General features: G+C 41.0%; 1 long non-coding RNA gene across 1 annotated transcript in view; it reads left to right on the plus strand.

Moving 5' to 3' along the window:
• Nucleotides 1–4981, plus strand: part of LOC118494847 — a 93201-nt gene extending 88220 nt beyond the window's left edge. Inside the window, exon 3 of the long non-coding RNA XR_004897057.1 lies at nucleotides 4667–4981. This is a non-coding gene — a long non-coding RNA (uncharacterized LOC118494847). The remainder of the gene's footprint in view (nucleotides 1–4666) is intronic.
• The last annotated feature ends 4148 nt before the right edge of the window (nucleotides 4982–9129 follow it).

Below are 9129 nucleotides of genomic sequence, written 5' to 3' on the forward strand. Positions count from 1 at the left end.
AAACTCAGATTGGACAGATAGTCTAGCTAGCTGTCTGGATTTACCCTGAAGAGATCTGAGGAGCAGTTAACCATAGTCCTCAGAAATCAACCAGGGTTTAGAATGCCAACACAAAGAAAGAGGAACAATGCCGGAAGTGGAACACGAAGGATACGGACAAGCCCTAAAAAATTTTCTCCATAATCGCCCAGCCCTACATGAACGCATCAACGTATATGTTTGATTTGGGAGTTCTTGTAGTCTGAAAATCTAGAAAAGCATGAGTCATGGATTCAGCACTCAGAGTATTATTGAACCAGTCAAGTGTTTAACAAGACGCCTCGGGGTGGCCTCGTGGCCTCCCCGGTATGATTCTGGACAGAGACCTTTGTTGCATGTCATACCCTTTCCTGGAATACTGTAAAAGCCATGCAAAACACATGTAATGCTAGTTAAAACACGACTAAAAAAAACTCAGTGTCAGCTGTTAAATGTCACACTAACAAAATGATGTGAAATATTGGCTAGTGGAAATGACTCTCCACTCCATGCTATTAGTGAAATGATTAATAGTGAAAGTGACAGAATGTGCTCAGTAGGACAGGTCTATGGAACCTGTTGTTAAATACGTAGAGCAATAATTATTCCTGACAGTTACCTGCCTTCTGTATAACCTCCACGTCTTCCTCGGTAATGAAAATGGTATAGTTGTCACCATTAAAGAGGCGCAGCGCTGTGATTAAAAATGACAATGCAGAGTGAAGGTGGAGAGGTGACTCTTCATCTGAACCCAATGATTTCTAAAAGTCAAGTCTCGTAGTCTCGTCATACAGTCGGGAGTTTCACAAACAGGACTGGACTGGAAACCTGAAAAAAAAAAAAAAACGTCTCCGGTTTAAATTCATTTATGAACGCTGTATAATTCCCTGCGTAAACAGAAATCACTAAAAGCCTGCAACCTTTTGATGCGTTACAGCCCCTCGGTGGTTAAATGTGCGCGCTCTGTATTCAGTACTGTATTCAGCACTTAAATGGGAGACGTTTAAGCATGGAAATGGGGGCATGGGCTAATTGGTCCTATTAAAGAGCAATGAGGACCAGCGCTACTCTCTGACAGTCAACACAAACATTAATGAAGCACCCTGCATCCCCTATCAGAGGGCCTAGCCATGTTTGCCTCAATTATCTGGCTTCACTTCAGCAATGGGGGGGGGGGGAATTCAGTGGTTGGGGAGCGCGTGCAGACTCACTCACTTGTACAGCTCAATTCAAATAGTTGACATAAAAAGAGACTTGCAATTGGCAAAAAGCAGAGGTAGCCACGTAACAAAGATAACAACAGTCATTACTGACAAGCTTTCACTTCCCACAAAATGATTTGCTCATTTCTTTCTACCCCGTTCCTGGCAAAATGGCAAAAAAAAATAAAAAAACAGACAAGCCGCCAATGCTTGTCACATCTAGGAGATACTGTAGGTTTTTTTCTCTTTCTAAAAGCACATACTGCAACACACTCCTTGTTTTGCCTCAGAAGATAGTTCTACGGCAGCCAATTAGCAGATTAATTTCAAAAGGCTCTTTTCTTCATCAAAAGGCAGTGCGGGGGAAACTTGCAACACATGATCAATGCATTACATACTTCCCAAACCTTAACATCACTCCCTCCACACTTTTAACCCTCCTGTTGTCCTCGGGTCAAATTTGACCCGTTCTCAAAACTTCTGTATCAGAAATATGGGTTTCTTTTTAACCAAATTACCCAAAAAAAATGAAATACAACTGCAAGTACTTTCATTGAATTGTGGGTATTCAATTGAAATGGTTTCAAAACCTGACTAAACTTTGAGATACACGTCTGTGATTCTCCATCAACATAGGTTCCTCTGATATTAGGCAAAATCATTCATCATTTCAAAATCAGGTATAATATCCTATAAATGAGATTGATTGACCATGAATTCCAAAAATACGTGTAATACTAGTGGTAATAATGGTGTTAGTGAAAAATAGCATCAAAAACGTGGGAAAAAAGTGACAAAAACATTGAAAAAAGTGATGAAAAAAAGTAACAAATACATTAGAAAATGTGTCAAAAATATTTTAAAAAACGGTCAAGAAAAGGTGTTAATTTTGACCCAGAAGGACAACGAGTGCATGGCCGACCAGAAGACAACACAAGGGTTAACTGTACAATGAGTAGGGTTTAATCAGGCTGAACCAGCTAGTTTCTGTTGAACTGTCTGGAACGGGGCAGGTGTAACCCTCCACCCTCCCCAGCCTCTCCCTAACTCTATTTTTACAGCCTCTTGGGGCTCCGGCTTTGAAGGGAAACCTATCCAGGAAAATTGCTTGCATTTTTCCCCACCGGAGCGTTGATAGATGGACATTGACTGTCGCATTCCCTCTCTTGCACATCAGGAGCTCTGCCCCCCCCTCCCTGCTATCTGCTCTCAGCCTTTCTGTGGCATTCCAGTCCGAGTAGGTTCTTTGTTGAAGTGCAATGCAGGTTATACACAGGTTCTGAAGTTCCTGCTTTCACGGAAACATGACTTTTCACTCTTCAAACTCACACTTTAATTCAAAACCGCACGATTCTTTCACAGTGTCTTTTCATCAATGAAATGCGATCATTTCTGTGGTGTAACTTTGACTTCATTGGCAGCATACGCGTTCCCCCTTCGCCCCCATACATCCCATATGTATGTCCCATACGCCGCTACTTTCATCCCTGTCTTTTCTTCAAACAGTGGCATTCATTTCTCCTTGCATTGTGGTAATTGGCATAGCATGGTTGGGGCTATTGTAAACATGGCTGTGTGAGACTGGTATAAAGAGGCACCAGTCACTCCCCAGGCTAAGCTAGTGTGCGAGGCAGGCAGGGGCTGCTGCCTATTGTGCTGCTGAAGCCTTTGTAGATTTGCAGTGGGCCCCTTTTTAATCGCCTTCTCATACACGGCTTGCCGACTCGCTTTGCATATTTAATTGCCAGGTAAAATCATTTTGTCTGGCAATCCGTTTAATTATTTGATTGTACAGTAAGCGTAAAGAGTGAGCGAAGGGAAGAGGAAGGGATAAAGGGGGATAGAGAGACGGAGAGAGATAGAGAGAGAGAGAGAGAGAGAGAGAGAGAGCAGCAGGCAGCAGAGAAAGAAAGAGGTCTGTTGCCAGAATAGACATCAAAGCTGTGCCTTGATGTTGATGTTGAATGGGCATTAATGGTTTCTGAAGGCAAGAGATTGCACGAAAAAAAAAAAAAGAAAGAGAGCGAGAAAAAAAAAAAGAAAAAAAATAAACCCTCCTTTTTCTCTGACAATCCCGCCAGCAATCTCAGTAAATGCAAAAACATTGGGACCCAGTGCCAGATAGAAGGGGTTGAACAGAGAGAAAGAAAGTGAGAGCAAGAGAAGCTAGTTGGATTGTTCACTTTCATTTCCTCTAATGACTGAAGGCCGAGTAGCAGAGAGGAGATGGGTCAAATGGGCTGATTGGAGGCTGGCAGTGATTACGAGGCTGTCGCCATGTTAAACATTTAGCTTAAAAGAGCACAAGATTCCGACCAATGCCTGAAGTCGCAAGGACATCACAGATCAGGTTGTTGCATGCCATTCTCACAACTTAAAACTACAAACCCCAATTCCAGTGAAGTTGGGACGTTGTGTAAAACGTAAATGAAAACAGAATACAATGATTTGCAAATCCTTTTTAACCAACATTCAATTGAATACACTACAAAGACAAGATATTTAATGTTTAAACTGATAAACATTATTTTTTTGCAAATATTCACTCATTTTGATGCCTGCAACACGTTCCAAAAAAGCTGGGACAGGGGCATGTTTACCACTGTGTTACATCACCTTTCCTTTTAACAACACTCACTAAGCGTTTTGGGAACTGAGGACACTAATTATGGAGCTTTGTAGGTGGAAGTCTTGATGTACGACTTCAGTTGCTCAACAATGGGAGACAGGTCTGGACTGCAGGCAGGCCAGTCTAGTACCCAAACTCTTTTACTACGAAGCCACTCTGTTGTAACACGTGCAGAATGTGGCTTAGCATTGTCTTGCTGAAATAAGCAGGGACGTCTCTGAAAAAGACTTTGCTTAGATAGCAGCATATGTTGTACATGTATGTACCTTTCAGCATTAATGGTAACTTCACAGATGTGCAAGTTACCAATGCCATGGGCACTAACACACCCCCATACCATCACAGGTGCTGGCTTTTGACCTTTGCACTGATAACAGTCTAGATGATCCTTTTCCTCTTTGGCCCGGAGGACATGACGTCCATGATTTCCAAAAACAATTCCAAACTTCAGACCACAGCCCACTTTTCCACTTTGTGTCAGTCAAGAGAAGCTGATGGCGTTTCTGGGTGTTGTTGATATATGGGTTTGGCTTTGCATGGTAGAGTTTTAACTTGCACTTGTAGATGTAGCGACGAACTGTGTTAACTGACAATGGTTTTCCAAAGTGTTCCTGAGCCCACGTGGTAATATCCTTTACATAATGATGTCGGTTTTTAATGCAGTGCCGCCTGAGGGATCGAAGGTCACAGGCATTCTATGTTGGTTTTAGGCCTTGCCGCTTACGTACAGAGATTTCTCCAGATTTTCAGAATCTTTTCATGTTATTATGAACTGTACATGATGAAATCCCTAAATTCCTTGCGATTGTACGTTGAGAAACTGTTGGACTATTTGCTCACGCAGTTGTTCACAAAGTGGTGAAACTCGCCCCATCCTTGCTTGTGAACGACTGAGCCTTTTGGGGATGCTCCTTTTATACCCAATAATTTATTTTTATTTATTTCAGGTTTATTTGTCAGGGACAATGCACACTAACAATACATAAAAGTAAAATGTGGCAGAATTAGCCTGGAGGCTATTTTATATCCGCTGTCCCTGGACTGGTGGTAAGAGGTCACGCTAAAATGAGATAAAACGATTAAGCAATCAATTAATTATACATACAGATTTGGCCCTATACAATAAAAGTTGATTATACTAATGCTGAAAGACAGCAACATAAAAACAAGTACAGTTGGGTAAGATCAACACAAATACGCACACAGCTGAACTGTCAGACCAGATAACAAACAAGGCACAATAGCATAGACATACATTTTGGTGGACATGCACAAAAACAACATTGCTGGGACATTAACCATCAACATACTATTTCCCTAACAATACAATAGTGAAACAGACACACAAGCAGAGCACAAAAAACACAGACAGACAGAGCAGGAGAGACAAGATGACACTCACCTGTTTACCTGTGGAATGTTCCAAACAGGTGGGTTTTTTTTTTTGCATTCCTCAACTTTCCCAGTCTTTTGTTGCCCCTATCCCAGCTTTTTTGGAACGTGTTGTGAACGTGTGTTCAAATTCAAAATGAGTGAATATTTGCAAAAGGACAATAAAGTTTATCTGTTTCAACATTAAATATACTGTCTTTGTAGTGTATTAAATTGAATATAGGTTGAAAAGGATTAGCAAATCATTGTATTCTGTTTTCATTTACGTTTTACACAACGTCCCAACTTCATTGGAATTGGGGTTTGTATTAGCATGGACAGATTTTGCATTAGGGGTGTAAAAACTTATCACAATACGATATTATATAGATTCTTAGTTTAACGATACAATATTTACTGATATCACAAAGTCTGCCACGATACGATTTTGATTTGATTCAGGGGGCCTGCGATCGATACGAGACGATACAAAAGCCCATTTAACACAATCAGTTATATTTCTATACAGTATATTTACAAAAAGCAACTCAAATGTGATACAATTTCAATACTAAGCTCTTCCAGACATTACAATTCAATGCCATCAACTCCTTTTGATAAAAATAATAAATATATAGTGGTATATTTCAAAATAAAAGGTGCATCGCAGATAGCGATATGTGTCGATATTTTCCCTTTGTATCGATGATATTGGATCGTTGACGATTGAATGGATACATCAATCCAGATCGATTGTATCGTTACACCCCTACTTTGTATGCAGGTAATGTTTTGAGGAAGCATTGAGAAGAATTTGAACTTCTTTTGATCAACATTTCCGACAGAGGTCTAATTGAGGTTTACGTTGCACAGCAGCTGGATTTCTCGCAATATCACAATCGCGGGATCCCGACATCACGCGAAAATCCATCTCGTCAGGCTTTTAGTAAAGCCGTTTCTGTCCGAACGACCGTTGCTCGGACCAATCAGCATCCTTCGAGGAGCTGCTGGCAGCTACAGGTGTAGTTTAGGAGTGCGTTTTCTCGATGGAATTTTCGCTCTTCTCCCAACTGACTTCAGCAAGAGTGTGATTAACCAACTACGTCATATGGTTCGTTGATCTGATTGGTTGAAGTTAGCCCGTGATAGTGATAGACAGATGCTTCATCCAATCATCCGCCAAGGGCTTCAGTTTCCACTGATGGCTTTTCAGATGGTTCTGTGTAACAAACCATCTGGCGTGTCACAGGTTACATCGAGCATCCTACATGAAATCAGTAATTCAAAACATAAGCATAGTCCAGGCTCGATTTTACTCATTGCATCCCATAATGCTTGTAATACAATGAGAAAGGGCTAAAATAACTCACAAGTTGTCTTATTAAGACGGTTTGACAGGTATAGTATACCTTAGTCTATGTCTACGCCGTCTCATTTCCGGGATTGTTCAGGTACCGCCTTTTCCCTTTTCAGCATAGGAACCTAGGTCAATGAGGGTCGGGTTTCCGTTACAGACAGACCAACAATGGGACAATTTTAACAATTTTCGCCATCTTATTCATCACTAAATTCACTTCTGACAACGTTTTAGGCGAGAAATAAACTGTTTAGATTTCAAATATAGGCAGTCTTGCTTAAATTGTTGCCGAATTGACGATTTGCTTCAAAGTTTTCGGAGTTGAGAAGCTCCATGAAGTGAGGCGACAGCCACAGGCGCCTGTCGGGGCCGCTAGCTCGTCGCTCAGCCAATCATGCTCAGAGACCCTGTGGTTAACTGTCTTTTTGGAGTTAAACTCCACCTCGCTGGCCGGCCGTCGCACACACACACACACACAGTCACACACACACGTCCACAGCGCAGCAGGCAGAGGCGGGGGAGAGAGAGATACCCGTTTCTCTTCGGGAGACTTGTTTAAATTATGACAAATATGCTATATACATTAGATTTAGTATTTAGTTCATACTTTTTTTGGTGTATTTGTTTTCTGATTTTAATGCTATAGACCGTTGCCGTGCTTGCGTCACTCCCTTACCCCTCCTATAGTCCCTAGGGCCACTTGGCCAGTGCGAATACAAATGGAAAAAACGGTTTTGGGGGAGAGTAGTTAGTACATCTGCTTAGAAGTGGACTTTTCCTATAACTATGTTCTACTACAACTACTTGGTCGGAAAGCGGCTAAAGTCCTATAGTTCTCTCCTTTAAGCTCTGTTTGGGTCTCCACCAATTCCCATGGGGAAGTTCAGGTTCTTTAGTTGCTAAATGCTCCACTACATTCACCAGCTAGTCGCTAAAGTCGCTAGTCTGCTGTTTGATCTTGGACAGGTGAACAGCTGATTTATCTGAATTTTCCACTGAAAAGATCTGCCTGCTGCTGCTGGAACCGAGCGTGATGAGAGCTGTGAGAGTGAAACTAAACAGTAAAGTTGTGGGCTGTAAAATCTGAATTATGAGCTGAAAGATGGTAAAAAGAACCCGAAGGAACAATAGAGTTGGAGGATTATTCTGTCGTTAATCATTACGAGCAATGCCTTTCACATTACACAAGCTTTTACAATGTACAATCATATATTTTTATCTGTATTCATGTAAATTCTTTTATTTAGTTGTAAACTTTCAACCTTAATGCAAACTCTCAAGTCTCAAGGCATCAATAAATATGAAAATATTGATTTAATCATCTTTGAGGGTCATCTGTGTAAATACATTTTCACCAACACATTCATATCAGTTTAAGAAAAGTTTCACTTGGATTTTATGTCTCCATGCATACTACGGTTATTGAAATATTTGCTGTTGCAGTCTACAGTAGATCCTCTTGCAACGGTGACAGTTTAGAAAATGCTTCTAGTATTAAAAAATGAAGAGAAAAATGGGGAAGTGTCCAAATAAACTGTTGATTGTGCACTATGAATGTTTGCACTGCAAATGCCGTTTTTAAATCCAATTCTCAAATTGATTTTGTACGGTGGCCGAGACGGTTCAACACAAACGCAAAAGGCACAACACAAACGCAAAAGGCACAACACAAACGCAAAAGCCACAACACAAACGCAAAAGCCATAACACAAACGCAAAAGCTAGGCTACAACACAAACGCAAAAGGCACAACACAAACGCAAAAGGCACAACACAAACGCAAAAGCCATAACACAAACGCAAAAGCTAGGCTACAACACAAACGCAAAAGGCACAACACAAACGCAAAAGCTACAACACAAACGCAAAAGCTACAACACAAACGCAAAAGCTACAACACAAACGCAAAAGCTACAACACAAACGCAAAAGCCACAACACAAAAGCAAATGCCACAACACAAACGCAAAAGCTACAACAGAAATGCAAAAGCCAACATTCTATATCTATGAAGTTACCGCTCTTTCAGAAACGGACCTCATCCGCCGGTTCCGTTTGTCAACACACTCACTTCCGTTGTCGCTTCTGCGTTTGTGTTGTAGCTTTTGTATTTGTGTTGTAGCTTTTGTATTTGTGTTGTAGCTTTTGTATTTGTGTTGTGGCTTTTGTGTTTGTGTTGTGGCTTCTGTGTTTGTGTTGTGGCTTTTATATTTGTGTTGAACTGTCTCGGCCACCGTAATTTTGTCGTTTTTTTCCATCCATCTTCAGTCATTAAAATAAATACAATGTTAATTAAAGATACATTAAAAATTACTTACATTTTTTTTCACCTAAACATACCTGAGGCCTGTACTACGAAGCAAGATCAACATGTCCTGGATTTCTTTCAGTTACCCGGCTTCACCTAACCTAACAACCGCGGTCCCGCATAAGCTGTATCACGACGCTGGTTATCAACTAGTTCAATCAACCCAGGGTTTCCCAATCCAGCGGCGCGCGTTCACATAAAAGAGGTGGTGTTTGCACAGCACGACCAATCGCAAACATCTACCA

This window comes from Sander lucioperca, chromosome 4, assembly GCF_008315115.2.
Source record: "Sander lucioperca isolate FBNREF2018 chromosome 4, SLUC_FBN_1.2, whole genome shotgun sequence".
In the NCBI taxonomy this organism is placed as follows: Eukaryota; Metazoa; Chordata; class Actinopteri; order Perciformes; family Percidae; genus Sander; species Sander lucioperca.